Raw genomic sequence first — 19,624 nt, 5'->3', positions numbered from 1 at the left:
AGGCTTTATTAGGCTGTGCTTGGGCGCTCGGCGGGGGGGTCACTAGAAGATGATACATGAAACAAGGCCTGAATAAACTGCTGAAAGAAGAATCCTGTGTCGTGTGTTCCCTTGCCGGCGAGGGGTCGCGACAAGCAGTATGAAAAGACAAGGAAAGAAAGGACCACAAACAATATAGGTCAATTCAACATTAGATGAGGTAATATCTGCAGCTGATGGAATGTCAGACAAAGAGTTCAGGATATACATGCTTCAGATGATCTGGAGTCTCAAGGAAGACATTATACAGCAAATTCAGACAATGAAAAATCACTTTGACAATGAATTACATAAACAAATCCAAGAAGCAAAAGATCAACTCTATAGGGAGATAGAGGATATAAAAAACAAACAAACAGAAATCCTGGAAATGCAGGAAACAATAAACCAAATTAAAAACTCAAATGAGAGTATTACCAGCAGAGTAGAACACTTAGAAGATAGAACTTCAGACAACGAAGACAAAGTTTTTCAACTTGAACAGAACACAGACAGCTAAGTGAGAAGGTTAAGAAATCATGAGCAGAACATCCAAGAATTATGGGATAACATAAAGAAACCAAACCTAAGAGTTATTGGGATACAAGAGGGTATAGAGGTCCAAACCAAGGGAATGAGCAATCTATTCAATGAAATAATACTAGAAAACTTCCCAGACTTAAAGAATGAAAAAGAAATCCAAATACTAGAAGCCTACAGGACACTGAATGTACAAAATCATAAGAGATCCACACCAAGACACATAATAATGAAGATGCCCAACATACAGAATAAGGAGAGAATCTTAAAAGCCACAAGAGAGAGGAAGCAGATTACATTTAGGGGTAAACCAATCAGGATAACTGCTGATCATTCAACACAGACTCTGAAAGCTAGAAGATCCTGGAACAACATATTTCAAATGCTGAAAGAAAAAGGGTTCCAACCAAGAATCATGTATCCAGCGAAATTAAGCTTCAGGATTGAAGATGAAATAAAAATCTTCCACGATAAACAAAAGTTAAAAGAATTTGCAGCTAGAAAACCAGCTCTTCAAAACATCCTTGGCAAAACATTACAGGAAGAGGAAATGAAAAATAACAATGAAAACCAACAGCAGGAGGTAGTACAGTAAAGGAAAAACTAAGCATAGAGGAAAAACAAATCATGTTAAGTAACATACATAATCAAATATGGCTGGAAATACAAACCATATCTCAATAGTAACCCTAAATGTTAATGGCTTAAATGCACCAATCAAAAGACATAGGCTAGTAGAATGGATTAAAAAAAAAAGATCCAACAATATGCTGCCTATAGGAGACTCATCTGATAGGAAAAGACATACACAGACTGAAGGTGAAAGGTTGGGAAAAATCATATCACTCATACGGACCCCGGAAGCAAGCAGAGGTGTCCATACTTGTATCAAATAAAATAGACTTCAAGCCAAAGTTAATCAAAAGGGATAAACAAGGACACTACCTACTGCTCAAGGGAACCATACACCAACAAGACTTGACGATCATTAATATATATGCCCCAAACAATGGTGCAGCTACATTCATCAAACAAACTCTTCTCAAGTTCAAGAGTCAAATAGACCACAACACAATAATCATGGGAGATTTTAACACACCTCTCTCACCACTGGACAGATCTTCCAAACAAAAGTTTAATAAAGAAACCATAGAGCTCAATAATACAATAATTTAGACTTAATTAATATATACAGAATATACCACCCAACATCAAGCAGATATACTTTCTTCTCAGCAGCACATGGATCCTTCTCAAAAATAGACCATATATTATGTCAAAAGGGCAAATCTTAGCAATTACAAAGGAGTTGAGATACTACCATGCATTTTATCTGATCATAATGGAATGAAATTGGAAATCAATAATAAAATGAGAAAGGAAAAATCCTACATCACATGGAGATTAAACAATATGCTACTGAATGAACAAAGGGTTACAGAAGACATCAAAGAGGAAATTAAAAAATTCTTAGAGGTAAATGAAAACTCAGACACAACATATTGAAATATCTGGGACACTGTGAAAGCAATATTAAGAGGAAAATTCATTTCATGGAGTTCATTCCTTAAAAGAAGGAAAAGCCAACAAATAAATGACCTCACACTATACATTGAAGCCTTGGAAAAAGAAGAACAAATCAGCATCAAATACAGTAGAAGGCAAGAAATAATTAAAATTAGAGCTGAAATCAATGAAATAGAAACAATCGAAAAAATTGACAAAACTAAAAGTTGGTTCTTTGAAAAAATAAATAAGATTGATAGACCACTAGCCACACTAACAAAGAGAAGAAGAGAGAGAACCCAAATTACTAGCTTACAGGATGAAAAAGGCAACATCACAACAGACAATTCAGAAATACAGAAGATAATTGGAAATTATTTTGAAACCCTATACTCTAATAAAATAGAAGATAGTGAAGGCATCGATAAATTCCTTAAGACATATGAACTAACCAGATTGAGTCAGGAAGATATAAACAACCTAAACAGACCAATATCAAGTGAGGAAATAGAAGAAGCCATCAAAAGATTACCAACCAAGAAAAGCCCAGGACCAGACGGATATACAGCAGAGTTTTACAAGAACTTTAAAGAAGAACTAATACCAATACTCCACAATCTATTTCAGGAGATAGAAAAAGAGGGAGAACTTCCAAATTAATTCTATGAGGCCAATATCACCCTGATTCCCAAAGCAGATAAAGACACCTCAAAGAAAGAAAACTACAGACCAATATCCCTAATGAATTTAGATTCAAAAATTCTCAATAAAATTCTGGCAAATCGGATACAAAAACATATCCAAAAGATCGTGCACCATGATCAAGTAGGATTCATCCCTGGGATGCAAGGCTGGTTCAATATAAAGAAATCAATAAACGTTATTCACCACATCAATAGACTTAAAGATAAGAACCATATGATCATCTCGATAGACGCAGAAAAAGCATTCGACAAAGTAAAGCATCCCTTTATGTTCAAAACTCTAGAAAAACTAGGGATAACAAGAACTTACCTCAACATTGTAAAAGCTATATATGCTAAGCCTCAGGCTAGCATCATTCTAAATGGAGAAAAACTGAAGGCATTCCCTCTAAAATCTGGAACAAGACAGGGATGCCCTCTATCACCACTTCTATTCAATATAGTTCTTGAAATACTGGCCAGAGCAATTAGACAGACAAAAGAAATTAAAGGCATTAAGATAGGAAAAGAAGAACTTAAATTATCACTATTTGCGGATGATATGATCCTATACCTAGAAGACACAAAAGGGTCTACAAAGAAACTACTAGAGCTAATAAATGAATTCAGCAAAGTGGCAGGATATAAAATCAACACGCATAAATCAAAGGCATTCCTGTATATCAGCGACAAATCTTCTGAACTGGAAATGAGGAAAACCACCCCATTCACAATATCCTCAAAAAAAAAAAATAAAATATTGGGAATCAACCTAACAAAAGAGGTGAAAGATTTATACAATGAAAACTACAGAACCCTAAAGAGAGAAATAGAAGAAGATCTTAGAAAATGGAAAAATATACCCTGTTCATGGATAGGCAGAACTAACATCATCAAAATGGCGATATTACCAAAAGTTCTCTATAGGTTTAATGCAATGCCAATCAAAATCCCAGCGGCATTTCTTGTAGAAATAGAGAAAGCAATCATGAAATTCATATGGAAAAATAAAAGACCCAGAATAGCAAAAGCAGTTCTAAGCAGGAAGTGTGAATCAGGAGGTATAGCGATACCAGATTTCAAACTGTACTACAGAGCAATAGTAACAAAAACAGCATGGTACTGGTACCAAAACAGGTGGGTGAACCAATGGTATAAAATAGAGGACACAGAAACCAATACACAAAACTACAACTATCTTATATTTGATAAAGGGGCTAAAAGCATGCAATGGAGGAAGGATAGCATCTTCACCAAATGATGCTGGGAAAACTGGAAATCCATATGCAACAAAATGAAACTGAATCCCTTTCTCTCACCATGCACAAAAGTTATCTCAAAATGGATCAAGGAGCTTGATATCAAATCAGAGACTCTGCGTCTGATAGAAGAAAAAGTTGGCTCCGATCTACATATTGTGGGGTCGGGCTCCAAATTCCTTAATAGGACACCCATAGCACAAGAGTTAAAAACAAGAATCAACAAATGGGACTTACTCAAACTAAAAAGTTTTTTCTCAGCAAGAGAAACAATAAGAGAGGTAAATAGGGAGCCTACATCCTGGAAACAAATCTTTACTCCTCACACTTCAGATAGAGCCCTAATATCCAGAGTATACAAAGAACTCCAAAAATTAGACAATAAGAGAACAAACAACCCAATCAACAAATGGGCCAAGGACCTGAACAGACACTTCTCAGAGGAGGATATACAATCAATCAACAAGTACATGAAAAAATGCTCACCATCTCTAGCAGTCAGAGAAATGCAAATCAAAACCACCCTAAGATACCATCTCACTCCAGTAAGATTGGCAGCCATTATGAAGTCAAACAACAACAAGTGCTGGCGAGGATGTGGGGAAAAGGGTACACTTGTACATTGCTGGTGGGACTGCAAATTGGTGCAGCCAATTTGGAAAGCAGTATGGAGATTTCTTGGAAAGTTGGGAATGGAACCACCATTTGACCCAGCTATTGCCCTTCTCGGACTATTCCCTGAAGTCCTTAAAAGAGCGTACTATAGGGATACTGCTACATCGATGTTCATAGCAGCACAATTCACGATAGCTAGATTGTGGAACCAACTTAGATGCCCTTCAATAGAGGAATGGATTAAAAAAAATACGGCATTTATACACAATGGAGTATTACTCAGCACTAAAAAATGACAAAATCATGGAATTTGCAGGGAAATGGATGGAATTAGAGCAGATTATGCTAAGTGAAGCTAGCCAATCCCTAAAAAACAAATGCCAAATGTCTTCTTTGATATAAGGAGAGCAACTAAAAACAGAGCAGGGAGGAAGAGCATGAGAAAAAGATTAACATTAGCTCGGTTCTCTACACCGGTCAGACCACAGAGGAGGCCAGCAGCCACCATGTTGGTAAACTGACGTCACCATACCTGTTTTTGACTGACCGCAGCAAATTCAACCATAGAACAGGTAATTTCAGGCTGCAATTCGCCTGCGGCTTGCAGACAGATTGCTAGGGTTCAGCGCCTGGGTGCTTCTTAAAATCTGATCTTATCGGAGTGAACACCGAGCACGGGGCGGCCGAGTTCCGGCTCCCGGAACCGTCCCGGAACCGCCCTGGCTCAGGGCTGCGGAGTCTGCAGAGGCTGCTTCTTGGACCCTGCTACTATCAGAGCAAACACCAAGCACTAAGAAGCCGAATTCCAGCTCCCGGAACTGAGCCCGCGGGGACTGCTTCTTGGAGCTTACACTTAGAGGAGCTTACACCAAGCACGGAGCGGCTGAGTTCCGGCTCCCGGAACTTCCCTGGACCGGGGCTAGGAGCCCGCGGAAACTGCGTCTCGGTCCGGGTCCTGCTGAGGGCCGGTCAGGACTCACCCGTTGCTTGGGTTGCCCGGCAAGGGGAACGAAATGCTGCCATTCGCATAGGATACCAACATGGCAGAGATCTGATGTCAGCAGAAAGCGGTGGAGGAGAGATCTTCATCAATACCAGCGGTGACATAAGCAGTTGGTCTCCTGGTAAGGGGGGTGAGGCTCAGTCACCCGAGTCTCCTCAATTTGTCCTCGAGCCAGAGGGAAGGAGCCGGGCCGCCGCCAGCCCCCGGAGCAGGCCCAGCTGCTCGCCAGCGTGGTGACCGCGTGACCCCAATTGGAGAGGGGGCGGAGCGGAGCCGCCACCCACACCCGCCAGGTGGGCAGACCCACGACCCAGTAGTACATGGGCGTGGTAGGAGGGGCAGGGCAGAGCCGCCCTTCGCGCTTGCAAGGTAAACAGACCTGTGACAGCCTGGCGGGTCAGGCCCAGTGGCCTGCCAGTGTGGTACACACATCATCCCAACTCGAGTAGGGGCAGAGCAGATCCTTCTCCCAAGCCCGGATCAGGCCCTGCCGGTGTGGTGGCCACGTGACCCCAATTGGAGTGGGGGCGGAGCGGAACCGCCACCCATGCCCGCAGGGTGAGCAGACCAGTGATCAACCTGCAGATCAGGCCCAGGGGTCCGCAGGCGTGGTAGGAGGGGCAGGGCAGATCCGCCGCCCGAGCCTTCAAGGTAGGCAGACCTACAACAGACCGGCGGATCAGGCCCAGGAGCCTGCCGGCGTGGTACAAACACCACCCTAATTGGAGTAGTGACAGAGCAGAGTCGCCTCCCTTGCCAGGAAGGCCCAGCGTCCTGCAGGCAGGGTAGTCACGACACCCCAATTGGAGTAGGGGCAGACCAGAGCCTCCACCCGTGCCCGAAAGGTGGGCAGATCTGCGACCGACCAGCGGGACAGGCCCAGTGGCCTGCCGGTACGACAGACACGTCACCCCATTTGGAGTAGGGGCAGAGTAGAGCTGCCGCCCGCGCCTGCAGGGTAGGCAAACCTGCAACCGACCGGCGGATCAGGCCCGGTGGCCTGCCGGCGTGGTACACTCGTCACCCCAATTGGAGTAGGGGCAGAACAGAGCCGCCACCAGCTCCCAGAACAGGCCCAGTGACCTGCTGGCATGGTAGCCACGACACCCCAATTGGAATAAGGAGAGAGCAGAGCCGCCGCCCGCACCTGCAGGAAAGATACGCAAGCAGTATGAAAAGACAAGGAAAGAAAGGACCACAAGCAATGCAGGTCAACGCAACTTTAGAAGAGGTAACAGCTGCAGCAGATGGAATGTCAGATAAAGAATTCAGGATATACATGCTTCAGATGATCTGGAGTATCAAGGAAGACATTAAACAGCAAAATCAGACAATGAAAGATCACTTCGACAACGAATTACGCAAACAAATCCAGGAAGCAAAGGATCAACTATACAGGGAGATAGAGGTTATAAAAAACAAGCAATCAGAAATCCTAGAAATGCAGGAAGCAATAAACCAATTTAAAAACTCAATGGAGAATACTACCAGCAGAGTAGAACACTTAGAAGATAGAACATCAGACAATGAAGACAAAGTATTTCAACTGGAAAAGAACATAGACAGCTCAGCAAGACTGTTAAGAAACCATGAGCAGAACATCCAAGAAATATGGGATAACATTAAGAGACCAAACTTAAGAGTCATTGGGATACAGGAAGGTACAGAGCTCCAAACCAAAGGAATGAGCAGTCTATTCAATGAAATAATACAAGAAAACTTCCTAGACTTGAAGAATGAGACAGAATCCCAAATCCTAGAAGCCTACAGGACGCCGAATGTGCAAAATCATAAGAGATCCACACCTAGACACATTATAATGAAGATGCCCAACATACAGAATAAGGAGAGAATTTTAAAAGCTACAAGAGAAAGGAAGCAGATTACATTTAGGGGTAAGCCGATCAGGATAACAGCTGATCTTTCAACACAGACTCTGAAAGCTAGAAGATCCTGGAATAACATATTTCAAACACTGAAAGAAAATGGGTTCCAACCAAGAATTGTGTATCCAGCAAAATTAAGCTTCAGGATGGAGAATGAAATTAAAACCTTCCACGATAAACAAAAGTTTAAGGAATTCGCAGCTAGAAAACCATCTCTTCAAAACATCCTCGCCAAAGCATTACAGGAAGAGGAAATGGAAAATAACAATGAAAACCAACAGTGGGAGGTAGGACAGTAAAGGGGGGGGGAGAATAATCAAAGGGGAAAACAAACAATGTTTAGTAACAGAAATAAACAAATATGGCTGGAAGAACAACCCATATCTCAATAATAACCCTAAATGTTAATGGCTTAAACTCACCAATTAAGAGACACAGGCTAGTAGAATGGATCACAAAACAAGACCCAACAATATGCTGCCTACAGGAGACGCATTTGATAGGAAAAGACATACATAGGCTGAAGGTGAAAGGTTGGGAAAAATCATATCACTCATATGGACTTTGGAAACAAGCAGGCGTGTCCATACTCATATCAAATAAAATAGATTTCAAGCCAAAGTTAATCAAAAGAGATAAAGAGGGACACTACATACTGCTTAAGGGAACCATACACCAACAAGACATAACAATCATAAATATTTATGCCCCAAACAATGGTGCAGCTATGTTCGTCAAACAAACTCTTCTCAAGTTCAAGAGTCTAATAGACCACCACACCATAATCATGGGAGACTTCAACACACCTCTCTCGCCACTGGACAGATCTTCCAAACAAAAGTTGAATAAGGAAACTATAGAACTCAATAACACTATTAATAACCTAGACCTAATTGACATATATAGAGTATACCACCCAACATCAAGCAGTTACACTTTTTTCTCAGCAGCACATGGATCCTTCTCAAAAATAGATCATACATTATGTCACAGGGCAACTCTTAGACAATATAAAGGAGTAGAGATAATACCATGCATCTTATCTGATCATAATGGAATGAAACTGAAAATCAATGATAAAAGAAGGAAGGAAAAAGCATACATCAATTGGAGAATGAACAATAGGTTACTGAATGATCAATGGGTTATAGAAGACATCAAGGAGGAAATTAAAAAATTCTTAGAGATAAATGAAAACACAGACACAACATATCGGAATCTATGGGACACATTGAAAGCAGTTCTAAGAGGAAAATTCATTGCTTGGAGTTCATTCCTTAAAAAAAGAAAAAACCAACAAATAAATGATCTCATACTTCATCTCAAAATCCTTGAAAAAGAAGAGCAAAACAACAGCAAAAGAAGTAGAAGGCAAGAAATAATTAAAATCAGAGCTGAAATTAATGAAATCGAAACAAAAGAAAGAATTGAAAAAATTGACAAAACTAAAAGTTGGTTCTTTGAAAAAATAAACAAAATCGACAGACCCTTAGCGATGCTAGTGAAGAGAAGAAGAGAGAGAACTCAAATTACTAGCATACGGGATGAAAAAGGCAATATCACAACAGACACTTCAGAAATACAGAAGATAATCAAAAATTATTTTGAATCCTTATACTCCAATAAATTAGAAGATAGTGAAGGCATAGATAAATTTCTTAAGTCATATGATCTGCCCAGATTGAGTCAGGAGGATATAGAAAACCTAAACAGACCAATATCAATTGAGGAAATAGAAGAAACCATAAAAAGACTACCAAATAAGAGAAGCCCAGGACGGGATGGGTATACAGCAGAATTTTACAAAACCTTTAAAGAAGAACTAATACCAATACTTTTCAAGCTACTTCAGGAAATAGAAAAGGAGGGAGAACTTCCAAATTCATTCTATGAGGCCAACATCACCCTGATACCTAAACCAGACAAAGACACTTCAAAGAAAGAAAACTACAGACCAATATCTCTAATGAACCTAGATGCAAAAATCCTCAATAAAATTCTGGCGAATCGGATACAAAAACATATCAAAAAAATTGTACACCATGATCAAGTAGGATTCATCCCTGGGATGCAAGGCTGGTTCAATATATGGAAATCAATAAATGTTATTCACCACATCAATAGACTTAAAAATAAGAACCATATGATCATCTCGATAGATGCAGAAAAAGCATTCGACAAAGTACAGCATCCCTTTATGTTCAAAACTCTAGAAAAACTAGGGATAACAGGAACATACCTCAATATTGTAAAAGCAATCCATGCTAAGCCTCAGGCTAGCATCATTCTGAATGGAGAAAAACTGAAGGCATTCCCTCTAAAATCTGGAACAAGACAGGGATGCCCTCTCTCTCCACTTCTCTTCAACATAGTTCTCGAAACACTGGCCAGAGCAATTAGACAGACGAAAGAAATTAAAGGCATCAAAATAGGAAAAGAAGAACTTAAATTATCACTATTTGCAGATGATATGATTCTATATCTAGCAGACCCAAAAGGCTCTACAAAGAAACTATTAGAGCTAATAAATGAATTCAGCAAAGTGGCAGGATTTAAAATCAACACGCATAAATCAAAGGCATTCCTGTATATCAGCGACAAATCCTCTGAAATGGAAATGAGGACAACCATTCCATTCAAAATATCTTCAAAAAAAATAAAATACTTGGGAATCAACCTAACAAAAGAGGTGAAAGACTTATACAATGAAAACTACAGAACCCTAAAGAGAGAAATAGAAGAAGATCTTAGAAGATGGAAAAATATACCCTGTTCATGGATAGGCAGAACTAACATCATCAAAATGGCGATATTACCAAAAGTTCTCTATAGGTTTAATGCAATGCCAATCAAAATCCCAACGGCATTTCTTGTAGAAATAGAGAAAGCAATCATGAAATTCATATGGAAAAATAAAAGACCCAGAATAGCAAAAACAATGCTAAGCAAGAAGTGTGAATCAGGCGGTATAGCGATACCAGACTTCAAACTATACTACAGAGCAATAGTAACAAAAACAGCATGGTACTGGTACCAAAACAGGCGGGTGGACCAATGGTACAGAATAGAGGACACAGAAACCAATCCACAAAACTACAACTATCTTATATTTGATAAAGGGGCTAAAAGCATGCAATGGAGGAAGGATAGCATCTTCAACAAATGGTGCTGGGAAAACTGGAAATCCATATGCAACAAAATGAAACTGAATCCCTTTCTCTCGCCATGCACAAAAGTGAATTCAAAATGGATCAAGGAGCTTGATATCAAATCAGAGACGCGCCGTCTGATAGAAGAAAAAGTTGCCTACGATCTACAGTTGGTGGGGTTGGGCTCCAAATTCCTCATTAGGACACCCATAGCACAAAAGTTAATAACTAGAATCAACAAATGGGACTTACTCAAACTAAAAAGTTTTTTTCTCAGCAAGAGAAACAATAAGAGAGGTAAATAGGGAGCCTACATCCTGGGAACAAATCTTTACTCCTCACACTTCAGATAGAGCCCTAATATCCAGAGTATACAAAGAACTCCAAAAATTAGACAATAAGAGAACAAACAACCCAATCAACAAATGGGCCAAGGACCTGAACAGACACTTCTCAGAGGAGGACATACAGTCAATCAACAAGTACATGAAAAAATGCTCAACATCTCTAGCTGTCAGAGAAATGCAAATCAAAACCACCCTAAGATACCATCTCACTCCAGTAAGATTGGCAGCCATTAGGAAGTCAAACAACAACAAGTGCTGGTGAGGATGTGGGGAAAAGGGTACACTTGTACATTGCTGGTGGGACTGCAGATTGGTGCAGCCAATTTGGAAAGCAGTATGGAGATTTCTTGGAAAGCTGGGAATGGAGCCACCATTTGACCCAGCTATTCCCCTTCTTGGTCTATTCCATAAAGACCTAAAAAGAGCATGCTACAGGGACACTGCTACATCGATGTTCATAGCAGCACAGTTCACAATAGCAAGACTGTGGAACCAACCTAGATGCCCTTCAATAGATGAATGGATAAAAAAAATGTGGCATTTATACACAATGGAGTATTACTCTGCATTAAAAAATGACAAAATCATAGAATTTACAGGGAAATGGATGGCATTAGAGCAGATTATGCTAAGTGAAGCTAGCCAATCCCTAAAAAACAAATGCCAAATGTCTTCTTTGATATAAGGAAAGTAACTAAGAACAGAGTAGGGATGAAGAACAGGAGAAGAAGATTAACATTTAACAGGGATGAGAGGTGGGAGGGAAAGGGAGAGAGAAGGGAAATTGCACGGTAATGGAAGGAGACCCTCAGGGTTATACAGTGGAGGGGGTAGAGAGAGAGGAGGGGAGGGGAGGGGAGAGGTGGGGAGGGGGGAGGGTGGATGATGGGAAAGGCATTGGAGCACAACAGACACTAGTATGGCAATTTGTAAATCAATGGATGTGTAACTGATGTGAATCTGCAATCTGGGTATGGGGTGAAGGTGGGAGTTCATAACCCACTTGAATCAAAGTGTGGAATATGATATGTCAAGAAATTTGTAATGTTTTGAACAACCCACAATAAAAAATTAAAAAAAAAAAAAGATTAACATTAAACAGAGACATGAGGTGGGAGGGAAAGGTAGAGAAAAGGGAAATTGCATGGAAATGGAAGGTGACCCTCATTGTTATACAAAATTACATATAAGAGGATGTGAGGGGAAAGGGAAAAAAAAACAAGGAGAGAAAAAATTGTAGTAGATGGGGTAGAGATAGAAGATGGGAGGGGAGGTGAGGGGGGATAGTAGAGGATAGGAAAGATAGCAGAATACAACAGTCACTAGTATGGCAATATGTAAAAATGTGGATGTGTAACCGATGTGATTCTGCAATCTGTATACAGGGTAAAAATGTGAGTTCATAACCCACTTGAATCAAATGTATGAAATATGATATGTCAAGAGCTTTGTAACGTTTTGACCAATAAAAAATAAATAAAAAAAATTAAAAAAAAATAAAAAAGAATTTTATTAATCTTCCAAAATAAATAAATAAATAACCCAATAAATAAAAGGGCAAAGGAACTGAACAGACACTTCACAGAATATAAACAGTCAACAAATTGATGAATAACTGTTCAATATCACTAGCAATTAAATAAGTGTAAATTAAAACTACATTGAGATTTCATCTTACTCCAGTCAGAATGACAATCATCAAGAACAGAAGTAACAATAAATGTTGGCGAGGATGTGTGTTAAAAGGTACATTCATACATTGCTGGTAAGACCGAAAATTTGTGCAACTACTCTGAAGAGCAATATGGAGATTCCTCAGAAAACTTGGAATGGAGCCACCATTTAACCCAGCTATCCCATTCCTTGGCATATACCCAAAGGAATTAAAATTAGCATAATATAGTGACTCAATCACATCAGTGTTCATAGCAGGTCAATTCACAGTAACTAAGTTATGAAACAACTTAGGTGACCTTCAACAGATGAATAAACCACATGAAGTAAAATCAAAATGTGGTACATATAAACAATGGAGTATTAGTCATAAAGAATGAAATCACAGCATTTTCTGGTAAATGGATAGAACTGGATGCTATCATGCTAAGTGAAATAAGCCAATCCCCAAAACCAAAGGCTGAATGTTCTGATATGGGGATGTTGATTCACAATAGGCAGTGAGTAGGGAAGAATGGAGGCTCACTGGATTGGACAGGCAGGAAATGTGGGGAGGGACGGCGGGAGGGGAATAGGAAAGATGGTAGAAAGAATCAGACACGGTTTTCCTATGTTCATATATGAATATATGACCAGTGTAACTCCACATCATGCACAACCACAAGAATGGGATGTTATACTCTATGTATGTATGATATGTCAAAATACATTCTACTGTCATGTGTAACTAAAAAGAATAAAATTTTTCTTTTTTTTAAAAAAATTTCTAAGTATTTCATTGAGTGTTTATTATGGAAATATCCATTTATTTTTATGTTAGTAAATTAACAAAGTTTAGCCACCAGAGCTTCTGATTATCAAGAAAGTAGGAACAAAATCCCAGTCAAATGTTTTGTTTTGTTTTTTGAAAAAAAATCTTACTGAGAAGCACAGCTTGATCAAGAGGAAGTGCCCAATTTCCATTAGGCTGATTTATACTGAAAACATTTTGAAGAGCCCTGATATGACTTGGAACTTCCTAAATACCTGAAACTCCTAGAGTGCTGGAAAACCTAGATGTTTGCATTTTTTAAAAGTAACAATTAAGGAAGAAATATTCAAACCATCCCCAGAATCTAAATCACAATAAAACAGCACTCCATCTGAACAGCGGCAAACTCCTCTTCTGTTGTACTATTTCCTCAAAAATAAGAGGTGCTCAATTGTGGTGAGCCGCTTCTGCGGTTTCTGTAGACTATGGTCGCCATTACAAGATGGCGCTGGCTCCGCTGTGGTCTGTGACAAACAACTCCTTATTTGGGAGAGTTGGCGCGTGGTTTTTCACCACCCTATGAGAAAGCTCCACGTGGCAGCTTCGCATTGGGGCTTGAGATGCTTTATTAAGGCTGGGAGGGGCATCCGAGGGGGAGAAGAAGAAATATCAAGGGCCTGAATAAACTGCTGAAAGAAGATTCCTGAGTTGCGTCTTCCTTGCGGGCAAGGGGTCGCGACAAGTGGTGCCGAAACCCGGGAACCAGAACTTTCAGCAGTCAGGGGTGGTGCACCAGTTAGTCCCAGGTAAGTGGGATCCGCGACTAAAGCGGGGTTAGTCCCAATAAGTGGGATCCGCTATCAAAGCGGCGTTAGTCCCTAGTAAGTGGGATCCGCGACCAAAGCGGGGGAGCTCCTCTGTAAACACAGAGAGAGCATTACATTTTATTGCAGCTGCACTGTGTACTTTCGCTCCTACTTTCGCTTTCTTTTTTTTGTGCTTCTTTTGTTGTTGTGTCATGGGTGCCGCATCTTCAAGTCCGCTTCTCCTGGCCCTAGATGGCCTGTTACGTTCCAAGGGACTGGAAGTGAAACATAGTACTTTACAGAGATTTTTACAGAAGATAGATATTGCTGCACCGTGGTTTGCATTTTCGGGCAGCCTTACTGTGCCTAGATGGGATAAATTAGGCAAAGATCTTGACTTTGCTTCTGAGCAGGGCATATTAGAGGGTGGGGTGATACCCCTTTGGAAAATGGTCCGTGGTTGCCTTACAGATGGTAAATGCCAGGAAGCTGTGAGTGAGGGTCAAGCTATTCTTGACCAATTGCATGAGGAAAAATCTGAAGGATCATGTAGTGAAGTGGCAGAGAGTATTAAAAGTAACAGTAGTGAGAAGGCAAAAGAGCCTGAAGATAAAAATAGGAGAAGGCTCTACCCAGACTTGACCGAATTAAAAACACCTGAGAACACAAGCGACTCAGAGAGTTCTGAGGACCTTGATATATTGTTACAACAACTACATAAGATAAAAATGAAAAAGAAGAAAAAGGAGACACAGGGCACGCAGGCCTACTATAAGAAGGGGAAGGGAGTTAACATCGGTCAACAAAACTCTGAGGAGGAGGAGGTAGAATATCTAGAAGAAGATATGGTGCCGATTGCCCCACCTCCGTATGTGGGGGGAGCCAAGGTTCCGGGAGATCTTTTCATGCACAAGTTTGGAGGACAGTTAACACAGATATGGGACTTGCATACCCTGTATTTCAGGACAATAACAGGGGAAGATATCATGAGCCTTTAGACTTTAAGATAATTAAAACCTTGGCAGAATCTGTCCGCACTTATGGCATAGATGCCGCTTTCACTCTCACTCAGGTGGAGGGACTTACTAGATTTTGCATGACTCCCTCAGATTGGGCTAGTCTAGTCCGCGCTTGTGTTTCCCCAGGGAAATATTAGGAGTCCAAAGTTGGCTGTTTAATGTTTCTGGCAGTACCCAAGACTCGGAGCGAGGTAGGAGGCTTAAAATTTCTACAAATAATTCACAATTATCTAGTGCTACATTACCCTCCGCAGCAGTCTGTCTCCAATCTCCGTTCCTGTTTCTTTTGGCTAATGTTACATTACAGGGGATGCTTAATTGTTCTAATATTACCTGTTATTTGTCTGAGTGTTGGAATGGCTCCTGGACTATGGCAATGCTTATGAAATTTCCAACCTTTGTCCCGATCCCGGTTACTGCAGATCCAGAGTCATTTCCTATTGTTGAACTGATTAGAGCCCGTAGAGATTTTGGAATTACGGCAGCCATAGTGACAGCTGTGGCGGTATCTGCTGCTGCAGCAGTTATAGCTGGAGTAGCCATAGCCAGCCAAATTCAAACTGCTGCCACTATTAATCAGGTTATTCAACAAACATCCACCATACTTGAATCTCAAAGTAGAATTAATCAACACATTTTATCTGGGATTCTGGCTGCTAATCAAAGGATAGATCTGCTTCAAGCTCAAGTTGAGGAATTGTCTGATCTAGTACATTTGGGTTGTATTGATCAACGTGCACATTTATGTATAACCTCTGTCAGATTTTATGATTCCAGAAATGCCTCCCGCATCATCGGAGAGTATCTATCCGGAACCTGGTCCATGGAAGCAGAAAACTTGATCCAGTCTCAACTAACTCGGATTGCTGTTTTGAATAGCACCCGTGTCGAACCAGTGACTTTGGGTCAATTCACCAGTTGGCTATCCTCTGCCTTTTCCTTTTTTAAGGAATGGGTGGGAGTGGGCATTTTTGGTGCTATGTGTTGCTTCAGTGTTGTACTCTGTTTGTGGCTTCTCTGTCACCTTAAAACTCGCCATGCACAAGAAAAGGCTATGATCATACAAGCTCTTGCAGCTTTAGAAAATGGCAACTCGCCTCAAGTCTGGCTTGCGCATCTTAAGCAGTAAACCTTTGTCATGGTCGTTACACCCCAAGTTATTATAACATTGCACTGGGATCGACATGACTTTCCTTGTTATTCTCTTAGTGTTGGAAAGCCCTTGCACTCTGCCGGTCTTACTGCCATTGCACGCAGATGGGTTTCCACACTAGTGCTTTTCTATCGCCTTAAAGTCCGTGCCTTTCTTTCAGGGTGCTGTCAACTTGTTTGTCGTTATAAACAGCCACAGTTCAGCCTCAGCTATCCCCCTTCGTCCACCATCATCACGATACAGGATGCAAGGCAAGGCACTGCACTTGAGTGATCCTTGACGTGGACCTCAAGGAGAGCATGTCCTATTGCATGCGGGTTAGACGCATCCACGCCCCGCCCCACAAAAAAAGGCGTCGGCTGATATGGCCTCAGATCTGGGGAAGGGCCCTCCTTAGGACTGAGCCATACTATGCAGCCACTTCTGCACAGTGGGATAGGACCTCTACTCTCGCCTGTATTGTTTTAAGAAAACAGAAAGGGGGAACTGTGGTGAGCCGCTTCTGCCGTTTCTGTAGACTGTGGTCGCCATTACAAGATGGCGCTGGCTCCGCTGTGGTCTGTGACAAACAACTCCTTATTTGGGAGAGTTGGCGCATGGTTTTTCACCACCCTATGAGAAAGCTCCACGCGGCAGCTTCGCATTGGGGCTTGAGATGCTTTATTAAGGCTGGGAGGGGCATCCGAGGGGGAGAAGAAGAAATATCAAGGGCCTGAATAAACTGCTGAAAGAAGATTCCTGAGTTGCGTCTTCCTTGCGGGCAAGGGGTCGTGACACTCAATGGCAAAAAAAGCCTTATTTCTGAGTTGTACAACATTTTTTAAAACTCCACACAGCTTGAACTTCTATTTGAGAAAAGTTTTTCACCTCATATTAGATAGATAATAGGAGATCATGCTACAACTCAGCAGTCTGAAGTTGATTTCTGAGTGTAGCAAGTCTGCACTTGTGGCTCTCTCCCTTATGACAGTATTAGCCATTGAAAATGGAGTGACCTATGGGCAAGTTCACGCCAACTTTTCAGCAGGTATAATGGCTTCCTCCAAAATCATCTTCTCTACTGTAAGAGTCCCATGGACATTTCCAGTGCTTATATTTAGCAATGTCTGTTTACTGTTTACTCACTGAAGATCAAGGGCTAACTGCTCTGATGCTGTAAACAAGTACCATTTCTAAGAAATTAGTCATCAGCAATAGTTAGTGACTTTTTGGTGGTTACATCCAAAGGTAAAGGCCAATGAGCTGTATTTACATTCTACCAGGCTACTCTTTATTAGCAACCACTCTTGCCAATGAAAACTATAATTAACTGTGTGGGCAAATAAACCAGCAGCCAACATGGTTAAATAATTGCAGGAAGTTAAAATGCTTGGTTTAGCTCTTCAAATGTTACAGTAAATGATCATTAAGTTTACATTGCTAAGGAAAAATAAAAATCTTTGAGTCTTTTACCTTTTTCAACTGTTGGCCTCTTTCACTCCTTTCCTTTGGGGTACAGTTCTTTTCAGGCTCAGGCCCACCTTGGCTAGGTCCATTTCCTCTTGACTTTTAACCCCTGCCCCTAAAGCTTTCTTCCTTCCTCACCACAAGGATACTTAATCTGATGCAAAGTGCTCTCTCTTCAAACCAAATCTAACAGCCATCTCTGTTCCATATACTATTTTGTACCAGTCCCTTGATTCACATGTTTATCTTTTAGCCTATAGGACACCATGTATTTGTCCAGTTTACTCTTAATTGCTGCTAATTTTCCTCCATTCCACAGACACACTAAGGGAATCTTCTGGAACTCAATCCAGGACCCATGCTCTTTCTTTTCCCACTCCATCTCAGGGTCATAGGTTAACTAGTCTTTGACTTATAGTTACATGGTTCCCTTCAACTCCTTTGGACTTTAAAATTGATATTGCTCATATACATCTTGCCCCTACCTTGTGAATTCCTGAAGGGAATTCTGACAAATAAGAACTTAAACTTTTACTCAAATGACATAAAAATCAGACAAACTCAGATAACCTGGAGGCATTCTCTAAAAGCAAGGATCTCCTTCATTAGCTAGTCTGAGCACATACCTACATAAAATGACTAATACCTCAGGTTCTCTCTCCTAGTTTTTAAATTCAGTTATCAAGGAAAATGAGATCAGTGGATTACATTTACAAGGTGAAAAATTGACAACATTACTAGACAGCATGAATAAGTGAAGACTATGCTACTGATTCAGAAAGCAAAGCTCTCAGTCTAGAACTTGATTTTTCCCTCCAGTTTTTCTAGAAGTCAAAGTTACAAGACTAGGATTTTAAACTTGTGGAGTAATGTTTAAATAATAACTGATAGATGTCATGGAATGTTCAAAAACATTAATTATACTCATAATTCTAGGTTTACATGACACCAAGGCAGTCATATTTCACCTTCTCTCCTCCCTGATGGACATTTGTGAATATTTCCGATAAGATCACCACTCTTGACCTTGAGGAGCTTCTATTCTAGTAGCAAGCTTTTTTTGTGGGGTGGGGGAGGATAGATACCAGGGATTGAACTCAGGGGCACTCCACCACTAAGCCACATCCCCAGCCCTATTTCGTATTTTATTTAGAGACAGGGTCTCACTGAGTTGCTTAGCTCCTCCTTTTGACAAGGCTGGCTTTCAAACTCCAATCCTCCTGTCTCAGCCTCCTGAGCCTCTGGGATTACAGGCATGTGCCACCATGCACAGCTAGAGGTGAGTTTTTGTCTCATTTCCTATTCAAATACTCCAAAAGATATTGATAAAGACAAACATAACTGAAGTTGAGAGCATTTTTATCTGATATGGTGTAATTGTTTATGCCTATGCAATTCTTAATGTGAACTCTAGACAAAACTTGGATGCCCTGGCCCTTATTGAGAGTCAAATACCATTTGTTGAAAAGTACCAAGTTTTAACTGAGCTTCCAGAACAACTCTGAAGCTGAACTTAGTAATATTTATCCCTCTGATCACTCAAATAGATGTAATAAATTTTCAGCTAGTTTAAAAGGTGAATCTGGGGGTTGAGGGAATATGTATATCATTTGCATACAAGGAAACTATAAGGCATATGTAAGATGTATTAAAGGGGTACAGTGTGCCTTTCAGTTCTAAAACTAAAGTGATTCCTTATGTTGTTGCATATTGGGGTCTTTCTAAGGTGTGAAGAATTCTTGCTTAATCTTATTTTGAATTCACATAGC

This window comes from Marmota monax, unplaced genomic scaffold, assembly GCF_021218885.2.
Source record: "Marmota monax isolate L192 unplaced genomic scaffold, Marmota_monax_Labrador192_F-V1.1 WCK01_AAM20220418_F8-fsc00290, whole genome shotgun sequence".
Classification (NCBI taxonomy): Eukaryota; Metazoa; Chordata; class Mammalia; order Rodentia; family Sciuridae; genus Marmota; species Marmota monax.
This window is presented reverse-complemented; position numbering follows the sequence as displayed.